This window comes from Pinus tabuliformis, chromosome 2_2 (genome assembly GCF_031772625.1).
Source record: "Pinus tabuliformis cultivar Carrire ecotype Pingquan chromosome 2_2, CPIR1, whole genome shotgun sequence".
NCBI lineage: Eukaryota > Viridiplantae > Streptophyta > Pinopsida > Pinales > Pinaceae > Pinus > Pinus tabuliformis.
In genome coordinates, this window is record NC_142300.1 from 719,638,015 (window position 1) to 719,652,656 (window position 14,642).

A 14,642-nucleotide genomic window follows, 5' to 3' on the forward strand; every position below is an offset into this window, starting at 1 on the left:
AGGAATAACACTGCAGTAATGCAACTTGTTGAGAGATCCACAGTATCCCATGAAGGAGTTATTGAGGATATGATGGTATTTATTAACTCGTGGGAGTATCCTACAAATTTCCTTGTCCTCCAACCCAAGACCAAATTTAATGGTTACCCTATCATGCTAGGGAGACCTTGGTTGGCCACTACTGAAGCTTACATTTGTTGTAGGTTTGGAAGCATGACCATCAAGAATGGGCATCTCCCAAAGAAGGTTGTATTATATCCCCCTGCTCAACCCTTGTGGATAGAGGACGAGGAAGAATAAGACCTTTATTAGTCATCCCTCTACCTAGTTTGTACACTAGAAATTGTTGTGGGAAGTAAGCATTTAGATGAATATGACCTTATTGACTAGTTCTTGTAGAATCAACCTCCTTCTGCCATGCCAATTGATGAACTAGTGGAAGAATCCTTAGAGAAACCTGAGAACAACCCATGGACATGATTTGTGCTATGCCAATTCTGACCTAGATCATGCCAAGGTCGTGGAAATCAACCCCTCTAGAACTCTGAAAATCAACCCTTCGCTCTGAGCCGAGCAAGAAGAGCAATTATGTATTGTGCTAAGGAAACATCATGATGCCTTTACTTGGGACTACAAAGAAATGAAAGGGGTGCATCCCTTAGTTTGTACTCATCATATCTACATCAAGAAGGGATGCAAACCTGTGTGTTAACCCTAGAGGAGGATGAATCCTGCCCTTAAGGATATTGTAAAATAAGAAGTTCAAAAGGCGTTGGATGCAAGGTTCATATACCCCATCTTAGATAGTGAGTGGGTGTTCCCTCTTGTCATAGTACCCAAGAAAAATGTGAAGTGGAGAATTTGTGTTGATTATAGAGAAATTAACAAGGCTACAAAGAAGAACCATTTCCCTCTTCCTTGCATTGATCAAGTCGTAGATGGCCTTGCAGGGAAGAAATTATTTCCTACTTAAATGGATTTAGTGGTTATAAATAGATTCAAACCAGCCCCGAGGATCGAGATAAGACCACATTCACATGCCCATGGGGGACCTTTTCCGATAGGGTCCTTCCATTTGGTTTGTGTAACTCCCCCTGCTACTTTCTAGAGGGTAGTTTTGAGTATATTTGCTGACCTTCTGCATGACACTGTTGGGATATACATGGATGGTTTCACCCCTTATGGGTGTTATTTTCCGAAATCTCTTTCTAATCTATATAAAGTCTTAAGGAAATGTATTGATATGAATCTTTCGTTAAGTCCCGAGAAATGTGAATTTTTGATGAATGCAGGGACTGTCCCAGACCATTCATATCCGAGAAAGGGATCCAGGTTTACCCAACAAAGTTTCCATCATTAAAAAGGTCCCTACCTATAAAAAATAAAGGGATGTTAGAAGCTTCCTTGGGTTGGCTAGATATTACAAAAGACTCATCAAAGACTTCAGTAAGTTGGCCTCACCCTTGTTCGGATTATTGTCTAAAGATTAAGAATTTTGTTGGACATATAAGTGCCAAGAGGAATTATAAATTTTGAAAGAAAAATTGACCATTGCACCCATCCTTAGAGACCCCGATTGGGCATTTCCTTTCCACATCCACACATATGCATTAGATAAACTTGTAGGAGTAACCTTATGACAAGTGGAAGACTAACTACCCTATGTGATATACTTCATCAATAAGAACCTTTCTAAAGATGAACTCAACTATAAAATCACTAAAAAAGAACTCCTAGCAGTGGTGCTGATATCACCAAAAACTTGATCATCTAGCCTAATTTACTAGATGGATCGAAGTACACCATGTAAAGCCAATTTTACCAAAGTAAAATTGCTTTCATTGTGAGAAATTACTTAATAAGCCACCTTTGTTAAGTAATTTATAATTAAACCCATGAAGAATAATTAAATAAATCACTGTTTATTTAATTTTCTTCTAGAAATAATTAATTAAACCATTGTTCAATTATTATTCTTTGTCATATTTGACCGAATTATGAAAAATCAACAGATAAATGATTAATTATCTTATTTTTCTTTAAGAATAATTAATTAATCCCTAATTAATTATTATCCTTGTTAATTTTGACTAAATCCATTAGGAATAATTAAATAAATCATTATTTGTTTATTATCCCTTAACCAATTTCTTTAGATGATAAATAAATCATTTATTTATTTATTATTTCTAAATAAAAGTCTAAATATTTTTTCCCTTATAACCAAATATAATAAAATATTCTAAGTGGTTGTTCCAAGAATGGGGTTAATAATATTTTATTATTGCTCATTATTCGAGGATAACACAATATTCTGTTATAAATAGAAGGGTTTCCATTCATTATGCACTTTTGATTATTTTCATTGTTGCACTCATTGCTGTAACTATGATTATGTTCATTGTCGCATGCCATTATTTGCTGGGTTTACACATTATAGAGGAGAGATACTCGACACAAGCTGAAGATGTTTGAGGATAGCCAAGAACCCATCCCATAGAGGGGGAATGGTAACATTTATTTGTTCCCTTCTCAGGTGTTATAATAAAATATATTCTTTGTATATCTGGTTTCCATTAGATGATTGGAGTTATTATTGTTTCTTTTTGCTATTTAACAATGATTGTGGCATAGATTAGGACTTTGGCAAGTTTTGTTTCTATCAGTTGCTTCAGATCTATAATGTTTAGCAACCATTTATATTGTTGAGACTGTTTGTCATCCACAGCCTTAAGTGGGTTCTTTTCGTACATCTTTGAGAAGAAAACACTACAACAAAATTGGTGACTCCACTGGTTTTATACTTCAGATCTAGAAACCTGGGTGACCTTCAGTTTTCAACTTAGGGTTTCTTCTTTTTTCAGTCTCTTAATGTTGTTTTCTAGATTTTTAACCCTAGATCTGTTAAATTTCTGACTTCTGCAAGTTTTCTGGTCTTTTCCGCAAGTCACAGGAACCAGCCACGACAGAGACGACAATTTTTTTTCTGAGATTTGCCGACTGAGAATCAAGGAGCATAAATCACACTTTTTAGCCCAAAAAGTGTGATCTGGAGTCCAGAGCGCACCTTTCAGCCCAAAAAGTGTGATCTCACCTGAAAACAGGTCAGTACCTGTGATTTTAGGGTTTCTGGGTTTTTATCAGATCTATTTCTGGGTTTTTCCAAGAGCTGTCTACTGGGTTGTTTGACCTCTGTCTCATCCCGCTTAGTCCTTGATCTACTCTTATTTACTCATCGAAGTGGAATTTATCCCCCTAGGGATTCTAGTACATTTCCACCTTTATAGGAGGAGTTTAGCTGAGTGAGTAGTTTGAGTTTCTGCAACACTTTCAGCCATATTTTCCAGATCTGTAGCCTTCTATTTCAGATCTATAAAGAGAGGTTGTCACCATCCATAGTTTCATATTAAACCTTGTTTGGTCATTGGCCTTAGAGTCCCATATGTTTCCCTAGGTGTTTCACCCATCTCCCTATCTTCTTGCAGCAATCTTCCTCTCTGGTTTTTTGTTGTTGCTACACCACTTGCTAGCAGTCTAGTGTCATTTGATTCCAGTCACATCGACACTTCGATTTCTTGACCTTGTTAGTGTGTTTTCGGTCGATTTCGCCACTAACTAGCACAATGTTTTCAAACCTATTTTGGGTGGGGTTTAGTTAATTATTTTGCTGTTAATTTTCTGTTTTTAATTTCAGGTTTTTTTTAGTAAGTTTTTTTCTTTATTATAAACATGATCTAGGCTTAATCAATAAATACACCTTGTTGAAAATGGCAACAAGAAATGCTAAAAATAACATTGCTATAAATAGTAGTTCGGGTACCAGTGTTGGACATAGCAACAAGGAATGAAAAATGGAAGTGCTAAAAACAACATTGCTATAAATAGAATTTCGGGATGGATTCCAATTTTAGTTAGTCCCTGAACTATAATTGAGAAGTAAAATTTGAATTGGATTTTAGCAGCTGTTTGTAAAATAATTATTTAATTCATCTTGAGTTAATTAGTTGTAGGAAATCAAACATGAAGTCTATGTGAGGACATGCAACAATTTCTTCGTTGATTGAGGAATTTATCCTTTAGTTAAGGAGATGAGGATGAGTTGTACTTTGAGTTGTAATTAGTTAGCTCAGTTAACTGAGTTAAGTCCAGTTAGATTAGTTCTAACAGTTTGTAGAATTAATTGTGAGTTCAGTTAGTTAATGCTTGCATGCATGTAACTACTGCTCTCCAAATAATTGAATATTCTCTCATAAATAACTCATGCATGTCAGTTAAATCATAGACCCAATTGAAATTAGAGGAAGGGACAATGTACTATCAGTTAGAGGAATTTTCCTATAAAGGAAACTCATCCATGCAGAAGGAATTATCTCCTTTAGGATTGTGCAGTTATTTCAGAGGTTAGTGAGCAGTGTGTGAGGTAATTACACACAGGTGGCAGCTTGAGGACTGAGGAGAAACTGCGTAAGGAAATAGGAGGTTTGGAGAGAAGAGGAGAAGGTTTGTGAGAAGCCTTTGATTGTCTATGAGCATCATTGAGGGATTGTACTAAGAGCTGGATAGATTGTAAGCTAAATCTTTGTGTAATCCGGACATATTTCCACTTGTATGATAATACAGAGATCGGGGTTTTTAGCTAAGGCTTTCCCTAGAGTATTCTTCTGTGTTCATGTGTGATTGATTTCTCATTCTCTATTATATGTGTTCTATTTAGTCTCTTGATCTTCCCTACAACCACTTATTACAAGTGCATTCGAATGTCTCTTGTAGAATCGAGGTTCACATTGATTTACCTTCTAATTACGAAGCCAATCATAGTTCCAGACTATGTGGCATCTTTATGGGCTATTCCATGACCTTATAATGGGCAGGTCATATTATTGGTTGTTATCCTCCTTTGTGGATGGAGAACGTGATTGCCCAAATTTGGTCTTGATTGGTCTCTTCACTCTCCTCCAAAACTTCCTTCCTCCACAGTTGCTACAATTGTTGAATTGATAGCTGTTCCTGTTTCAGGAACGTTTCAATACATATTACGAACTTGACATTCCACAGTTCAATGGGAATTATGGAGCCAATCCAAACGAGGTGTACGAGGAAGTGGAGCTCTACTTATCCAGCCTCGATGCCATTAAGGGAGCCCGGAGACTAACAGTGTTTCACGCCAAGGAATCGTGCAATATGAATTTTGGCCCGACTCCCGATGAAGAGATGCAAGAATCTTTCACGGGAGCCACAATGTGGTGGTCTCACCACGTTCAACTTCTTGGTAGCGACAATCGGCTCGATAAGCGTTGGTTTCACCTAAAAACAACGATGTAAGGCCTCCGGGCGATTATGCGACGGGCGCCGGGCGAAGTCACTGTGCACGAGGGCGCGGGCGGGCGCACGACGGGTGCGCGCTAACTGGACATGCGACAATGTTGCGGAGGAAATGCGACAAACAAACGAGCTACATGCGACGAAAGGGTGGACGGTTTACGACACTTAGAAAATGCGTGGAGCGAATGGAGAGTTTATACCTTGTGAGCGTGGGAAGGATGTGTGGCTAGGCCGACACATGTATGGGCATGCGCAGGGGTGTTTTGATTGTATTTTGGGGGTCGGCTGGAGTGCCACCGCCCACCATGAAGATGTGTTACAACGCATATATATAAGCCTGCGTTGTGAGTCATTTGACATCCAACAACTCGCACTTGGAGAGCTCGCACTTCTAAGGAGGAGCAAGGGTAAAGTGCGCAGTCCAATAGTGGATGCGCATATCTCATGCGCAGTTCTAAGGTGCGCAAGTTGGGTGATATTTAGAGCCGGTTGTGGGTTGGGCGAGGTGCGCCCAAGGCCGTTCTAAAGTGCAGATTTGTGCCGGGTTTTGGTAGAGTGTCTCGGTGACTCGTGTGAGCACCCACTCTCGTGCAAGACGTGCACATGTTCTTTGTAAAGGTTGTTTGCCTGCTTTGTAAAAGAAACTAAGTATTGGCTTGGAGTCTGCCAAGCATTACTTGTATTGTATTATTGAAGAAAGACTGGTTATAATATATTGTCGGGCAGACTTGTTCGGGAGTTGCCCCTCCCCTTTATACTTGTTGCAATTGTTGATGTTCTTGTTATGATTGCTATGGATAATGAATGAGTATGGGCTTCATTAAGTATAAAGGATAATTGTATGTTTACTTGGTTGCGAAACACAAGCTAAGTAATGTTAATGTGAAAGTAGGCGTAGTCCACGAATGTTAGTATTGGTGAAAAGAAAGCGTTCGGTGGTGCCGCACCTCGCTATAAGCGGTTGAAAGACGCGTGACAGTTGGTATCAGAGCAAGGTTTGCTCGTGGAAGGTTGGAAGCTTGTGAACAAGTTCAGGTGTTGACGCATTGAAGCCGGTATACACTTGACAGGTGAGAACAAGACTTCGGTTTGAAGCCGTTGAGCAGGGTTGCTCGTGACAGTGGAAAGGGTGCTTGCAGGTGAAGGAAACAGTTTCACATGAGTAGAACAAGGGTTAGTTCTAATTGCAGGTGACTTGGTGAAGCTGTTGGATGGTCGAAACTAGATTGCAGAGGAGGAAGAAGCTGTTAGAGATGGCAGTCGAATCTCAGGCTGGGTCTAGTCACGTTGTGAAGGATACTACTATTGGGTTCATTGGAAAGGTGTTGGAAAAGATGGAGGATATGGAGACTTCTTGGGATAAGAAGATGGACTTGTTTGCTAAAGAACAAGAGGCCAATTTTAAGACGAAGGAAGAACTCGATGAACTCCGAACACAACACGATGAACTTTGGACACAATATGAGTACACTGATCTTATGTGTACACAACTTGAAGTAAGGGTCAAGGAGGTTGAAGAAGTAAGGGATCAGGGTCTTGCAGAGATCGTGAACTTGAAGAAAACTCTTGACGAAGCCAAGGATGAGATCGTGGTATTGAAGAAGGCTGTGAGGCATAACTCAGGTGGAGGAGTGCCTCATGTGAAGGTCAAGGAATCAGAATCTTATGATGGTACAAGGAATGCAAAGACTCTTGGCAACTTTCTATGGGACATGGAGCAATACTTGGAACGGTTGGGTCTATCTGATGATGAGACAAAGGTCAAGATAGCTGCTCAGTTCTTAACAAAGGATGCTAAGAGATGGTGGCGAAGGAGGTTGGATCAGATTGCCAATGGTAGTGCTGATGACATTACTTCGTGGGATGACATGAAGAAGGCTTTGCAGACTCATTTTAGTCCTCAGGATGAAACATGGGAAGCAAGGATGAAGATTAAGTACATAAAGTAGACCGGGAGCCTACAAGCATATCAGCGGGAGTTTGCAAGTGCAGCTCTGGAACTTCCTGACATGGCAGAGAGGGACAAGGTGTTCAACTTCATTATTGGGTTGAAGCCTTGGGCACGCAATGAAGTGAAGAGACAGAAGATTAGAACACTTGAAGAAGCTTTTGCTGCTGTTGACAGGTTGGTGGAGCATTATGATGAGACTTCTGATGATAGGAAGAAGAAGTCCGATAAACCGAAAGATAAGAAGAAGGAAGATGCTTCGAAATCGGATGATAGTTCAAAGACGAAGAAAGCCTTGAAGTGTTGGATATGTGCTGGACCACACACGGTGAAGAATTGTCCTTCTAAACCAAAGGTGGCTGCTATTGCACAATCTGATGTGAGGAATGAAGGTGCTTCTGTGGGGATGATGCAGATACTTGGTGCTTCTGCTACTACGGAGGTGGTCTCTAGAAGGGATCCTGAGAGGAACAAGTTGGAGTATGTTCGAATGAAGGTTGGAGGTGCTGATGTGCTCACTATGGTGGATAGTGGGGCTTCTCACAACTTCATGGGTGAAGATACTGCGAGAAGGATTGGGCTCACTATGGTGGATGAGTCAAGAATGTGGCAGGATGTTTTGAGGAACCACTGATGATGGCATGAGGATGTTCACTCTCATGGTTTGAGCGTGACAGTTGGATTAGCTACCCAACTAGTTCAGACATGGGGTCGCGAAGTGTGCAGAGATGTGTTAGCATTTTGTTGGAGTATCATGATAGAGGTTCACATGATGGCACATGATGAGGTCGACACGCGTTGTTGCAGTGGAGATTGTGACAGAGGAGTCGATGATCATGGATCGAGATGGTATCTGATGGAGGACATACTGTAGAGGTGTATACCTTGGTGTGGTTATCTTGGTGGCAGTTGGTCACTAAGATGGGACATAATGGAGATGGAGTTCTACATATGTTGCAGGGATGCTTACCTTATGTGGAGAGGTCGACATCATGGATAATGATGATCTTGGTGGATGGCTACCAGGATGGTATGTTATCGAGGACGACAACGATTTCAGGTGGAGGAGGATGTAAGGCCTCCGAGCGATTATGCGACGGGCGCCGGGCGAAGTCACCGTGCACGAGGGCGCGGGCGGGCGCACGACGGGCGCGCGCTAACCAGACATGCGACAATGTTGCGGAGGAAATGCGACGAACAAACGAGCTACATGCGACGAAAGGGTGGACGGTTTACGACACTTAGAAAATGCGTGGAGCGAATGGAGAGTTTATACCTTGTGAGCGTGGGAAGGATGTGTGGCTAGGCCGACACATGTATGGGCATGCGCAGGGGTGTTTTGATTGTATTTTGGGGGTCGGCTGGAGTGCCACCGCCCACCATGAAGATGTGTTACAATGCATATATATAAGCCTGCGTTGTGAGTCATTTGACATCCAACAACTCGCACTTCTAAGGAGGAGCAAGGGTAAAGTGCGCAGTCCAATAGTGGATGCGCATATCTCATGCGCAGTTCTAAGGTGCGCAAGTTGGGTGATATTTAGAGCCGGTTGTGGGTTGGGCGAGGTGCGCCCAAGGCCGTTCTAAAGTGCAGATTTGTGCCGGGTTTTGGTAGAGTGTCTCGGTGACTCGTGTGAGCACCCACTCTCGTGCAAGACGTGCACATGTTCTTTGTAAAGGCTGTTTGCCTGCTTTGTAAAAGAAACTAAGTATTGGCTTGGAGTCTGCCAAGCATTACTTGTATTGTATTATTGAAGAAACACTGGTTATAATATATTGTCGGGCAGACTTGTTCGAGAGTTGCCCCTCCCCTTTATACTTGTTGCAATTGTTGATGTTCTTGTTATAATTGCTATGGATAATGAATGAGTATGGGCTTCATTAAGTATAAAGAATAATTGTATGTTTACTTGGTTGCGAAACACAAACTAAGTAATGTTAAGTGAAAGTAGGCGTAGTCCACGAATGTTAGTATTGGTGAAAAGAAAGCGTTCGGTGGTGCCGCACCTCGCTATAAGTGGTTGAAAGACTACCGCAGGTGTAGGGGCGTGACAAGCGAGGTCTAACAAGCACTTGTTGTCGGCCTATTTTGACCATATTGCGAAAGGTGCAGCTGAATTCAAGAAACAGAGCAGGGGCATAACCATCTATACCAATAATGGAGATGCCCGATATGGAGAGGGTTGGACAGGTGTTCCGTTCAAGCGTCCATCCACTTTCGATTCTCTGGCCCTCGATCCGACGATGAAGAACAAAATTATAAAGGATCTCGACTGTTTCAAGAAAGGCAAGGAGTTTCACAACAGAGTCGGCCGTGCTTGGAAGCGCGGGTACCTTCTGTACGGCCCCCCTGGAACAGGAAAATCTAGTCTCGTGGCCGCCATATCGAACTATATGAAGTACGATGTGTACGAGCTGGAGCTCACAAAGGTTTTCGACAACTCCGAGCTTCGTTTGCTGCTCTTGCAAATCAGCAGCGGATCCATCATTGTTATTGAGGATATCGACTGCTCGCTCGATCTGACGGATAGGCTCTCCCAGCCTCCAAATCCTGCTGAACAGCAAAAAGGAAGCCGAGTAACGCTTTCGGGACTTCTTAACTTCACGGATGGATTATGGTCGTGCTGCGGGGAGGAACGAATTATCATCTTCACGACGAACCACAAGGATAAGCTCGACCCTGCACTTTTAAGATCCGGCAGGATGGACATGCACATACTCCTCTCTTTCTGCAACTTTCCTGCTTTCAAATCGCTTGCATTCAACTATTTGCAGGTTGAAGACCATCCACTATTTTCTGCTGTGGAGGAAAGCATGAGGGAGACTGAAGCCGAAATGACTCCTGCAGAAATCTCTGAAATCCTGATAAGTCATTTGGACGACCCTCTGAAAGCCTTGAATGCAGTTATTTCCGCACTGGGTGATCGGGTTAAATCGACACCAGTAACAGATTGTAAAGAGCATAACGGAACGGAAGAAAGAATAGCGACAACCCAAGACGGGATTGGGCCACTGCGGAAGAAGGGGCGGCAGAGGAAGGTGAAACGTTATTCAAAATCCAAGCATTTGATGGATTGTCTTGAATATGTACCGTCACATTGAAAGCGGTTTCAGAGGTGTTGTTTTGATGGTATTGTTATGTATATTATTGATTCGATTGAAAACAAAGAATTCATCCTTTCGTCGTCATCTGTATGAATCATCCTCTAACTTCAAAAAGTTGAAGTTGTATATGATGTAGCGCGCAATCCTATAATATAAATTAAATTTATGCAATCATGAACACTTCTTTTATTATATAGTTTGTATTATCCAAATTGGAAAAATAATCATAGTAATTTATAATTTTATTTTAAATTATCTATATATTAAAAGCAATTTTTATTTTATGATAAGTGTAATACACAATCTTGTTACTTATCTATTTTTTATGGAAAAAATAATTAATAGCTCAATTAAATTAAAACTAATAAAATGGAAATGTTGTTTGTATTAAAATTATTATTCAAATATTATAATTCTAATAATGGAAATGTTGTTTGTATTAAAATTATTATTTAAATATTATAATTGTAATAATTGAAATTATGTGAGAAAATTAATATTGGATTTGAAATTATGTGAGAAAATTAATTTTGAAGTGAATAATATAGTGACTAGTTTATATATTTTTAAATTTTCAAGTTTTGTTATTTGAATTATTGATTTAAATTTAATTTTATTTATATTATAAAGTGAAATATTTTTAATTATGATTTTAAAAATATTGATTGATATATTAAATTTTGCTAATATATTTAGTTTTAAAAGATTGTGTTTTATTTATCAAATATATTAAGTAAAAGAAAAATTAATTTCTTACCAAGGGGCAAAGATTTGTATTGAAATTTATAACTTTATTTTTAATAAATGTTAAATAAGATAAAAATATTAAAATTTTGATTCATGAACTAAGACTTCATATTAATTTAAATATTAAATAAGATAAAAATATTAAAATTTTGATTCATGAACTAAGACTTCATATTAATTTAAATAGTTATAGGGGTAAAAACCTCCAAAACCATCTACTTGTAACGTATGCTACATCTTAATCATAAATCTTAATTTAAAATACCCTTGGGATTTATAATTTTTCTTATAGTTAAATTATTATACATTAATTATATCTAATATGTTTCATGGTAATCATAAACTTTAGTTTAAAATAGACTTGAAATTTATAACCCTCCAAATTAACATTAAATAAAATAGGAATATGAAATTCTTGATTCATACATTATAGTTTAAAATAACCAAATTCATACCAAATTACATATTGCATTGTGATCCATTAAAATATCAAAAGACTAGATTTTTTTAATAGTAGATATGATAATGTTGTATGCTAAACATGCAAGATATTTACGCAATAAAGTTGTAATTGAACTATGTAGGATTGTGATATGTTAACGTTGACGAAACAACAATGTGATATAACATATATGTTTTACATGTGAGATCAATGTTATATAAGATTGTTGACATGCTTGTTGCAAATGTGAGTAATGATGATATTGAATTATATCAACTTTTTAGACATGTTTTTGGCAATAATCACATCATAATTCATAAATCTAGGCGTTTCAAATGAGCAAGTGAAGTTCATTGTCAAAACCTTAGGTCTACATGTTTCGAACCAGCAAATATAATTCATTGTCAGTACATATAGTTTTTCTTTCAATAAATGTACAAACGCCATTTGTATTATCATGCTAAATGATATATAAGATTGATGGTGATGGTGATTTGTAGATTACAACCAAGGTAGTTTAGTGGAACTTATCTTTATGGGGACCACGTGTGCATTGCGTAGTGGAAAAAGGATGTAGGCGTAGTGGAAAATGTATCTGGACCACACCAACTGAAAGGTAAGTAGGCTATTTTAATGTTCAGGTATTATGTAAGTTTTGATTATTATTATTGATAATTAAATTAAAATTGTATATTTTGATTGTTATTATTGATAATTATTAATAATTAAATTAGAATTGTAGAAGGTTTATTTTAAAATAGACATATGTTTTCATCTGATATACAAGATTATGGCGGCTTAGACTCAATTTATTCAAAAATAAAAATAAAATTATATAGTTGTAATAATTGATAATTAAATTAAAATTCTAGAAGCCCTACCCCAATAAACACCCATTAACATAATTAATTTGTTATATGATATTAGTGTAACTATATTAACAAATGTAATTGATATATATGACATCATTTTATTTATATTACTAAATGTAGTTGATATACATAGATTCACATCATTTTCTCCATTTATAAACTTTTTTATCTAAATTATGTCATTTTTTGTTGTTGTCAATTTTGCATGATAATTTAGTAATTGCATTGGATAAATGTGAAAATATAAGCATGCATTTAAATATATAAAACCATTAGTATTTGAAATTTTATTCATTGACGTATAATATACAACCAGAAAATGCTAATATCTTTCATTTATAACCACAAAATAAAAATTTATCAACATAATAAATAACTTTTATTAAGCATAGTCTAACTTATAAAAGAAATTGCCATTTTCAGTGCACTTTTCTAATTAATTTCAACCTAATTTGAAGGATTTTTAAAAAACCTGATATATATATGATCAATTTAGTACTAGTGTAATAAGAGATTATATATATATAAAATATGTTGAGAAAAATAAAAAATCTGATTAATTTATTACTAGCGTGATATGAGTATTAGATATGAGTATTAGTGTGATATGACATTGATTTTTCTCATTGTTACCGTTATTACTCTTAAGTGAAACAACTTGATTATGTAACTAAGGATTTGAACACGTAATGTTATATTTATATTTACTTTATATTTTCACATATTTTTTTTTAAGAAATAACTTATTTTTATTATTGAAATGAAAATATAATAAAATAAAAAGTCAATGAATTATAGAAAAATATAACTTATTTAGTTAAAAAATAATTTAAAAAAGAGATTTTAGTAGGAGCTTGTGGTTTGAACATGGGGATTGATTAGAGATAAATTAATAAGGTTTAGGTGGTTAGATATGATTTTGGATGCATTTTAATTTTTGTATATTTGTTTTATATTTATATTGAAAATGCTTATAGATGTGTTGTAATTAGTTTTGAGTAAAAATTAAATTAAATTTAGTTAAAATGTATATTTTATAGTTTAGTATGAGAATTAGTGTAATTTTTTTTATATTCAATTTAGAGTAGAAATTTGTTAAAGAAAATTAATTATTTATTTATAAATTGTTGAGTATATATATATATATATTTTTTCATTTTTATTGATTGAGATTACAAAATAATTGATTGCTATTTTTACTTTGAATTACATTTTTTTTATATATAAAAATGACATAAAACTATGCTACTAATGTATAACTTAAACATTATATTTATGGATAATAGTGAATTTTCTTTTTTGGTTATTATTTTTTTTTCTAAATATCACATGTCAATTTTGTTAATTACAAAAGATTATCTAGGCCCAATCCATAAATAAAATATTTTGATCTCCATATTAAATAATATAATTTTATATCATCGAAGAGAAGACATAATTTTATATCATCTTTATAAAATAAGTGAAAGTTAAATGAATATTCTATTTTTTTTACTGTGAGTAATATGTGTAATTCTTTTGTTTTTTTAAAATATCTCAATGGAGGTCTGAAATAAAATATTTGAATTTCCATGTTAATTAATATATTTCAATATCCAATTGGGAGGATTTTCAATTAAGTCATCTATTGAAATCCTAGGATTTATGACTCTTAGTCACCCATGGTAGTGCCATATGAGGGAGTTCAAATCCCTCATCTCCCAACCTTCCACTAACAATTTGTTGATGACACCATGTTTATGGACATCCCCTCTATTAAGGAAGTTTCAACCTTCTCCAAAGTGCTTGACGATTTCACGTTTTCCCAAGGAATCTCAATTGATAATTTTAAATATCATGTTTTCTTGTTCAACAACCCCCCACCCCGTCTGTCCAAGGCCACATTTTTTTGTTTGCTCAATTTTAATGTTGCGCCTTTCCTTGTAACAAATGACTTATAAGATGGATAGTTGGAATTTCTTTCTTTGAATATTGGGGTCTATATAGTACCCTTAAATCCCATCCTCTTGGTTCTCCCTATTGACATGTTTTCTACTCTTGCTACCTATAAAAGGATTTTAAAATCCATTTGCAATATTTAACATTATTTCCCTTGGGGATGTGCATCTAGAGAATGAAAATTGTCACCATTAGCATGAGACAAACTGTAACAACCCTGGTGAAAATTCCATGTAATAAAAGTTAATAAAGGCAAAATAAGACCACG

The 14,642-nt window shown here is 36.4% G+C and overlaps 1 pseudogene; it reads left to right on the forward strand.

Moving 5' to 3' along the window:
* Positions 1–4,903: 4,903 nt before the first annotated feature.
* LOC149194696 (AAA-ATPase At5g57480-like) lies at positions 4,904–10,487 on the forward strand (annotated as a pseudogene).
* Positions 10,488–14,642: the final 4,155 nt, after the last annotated feature.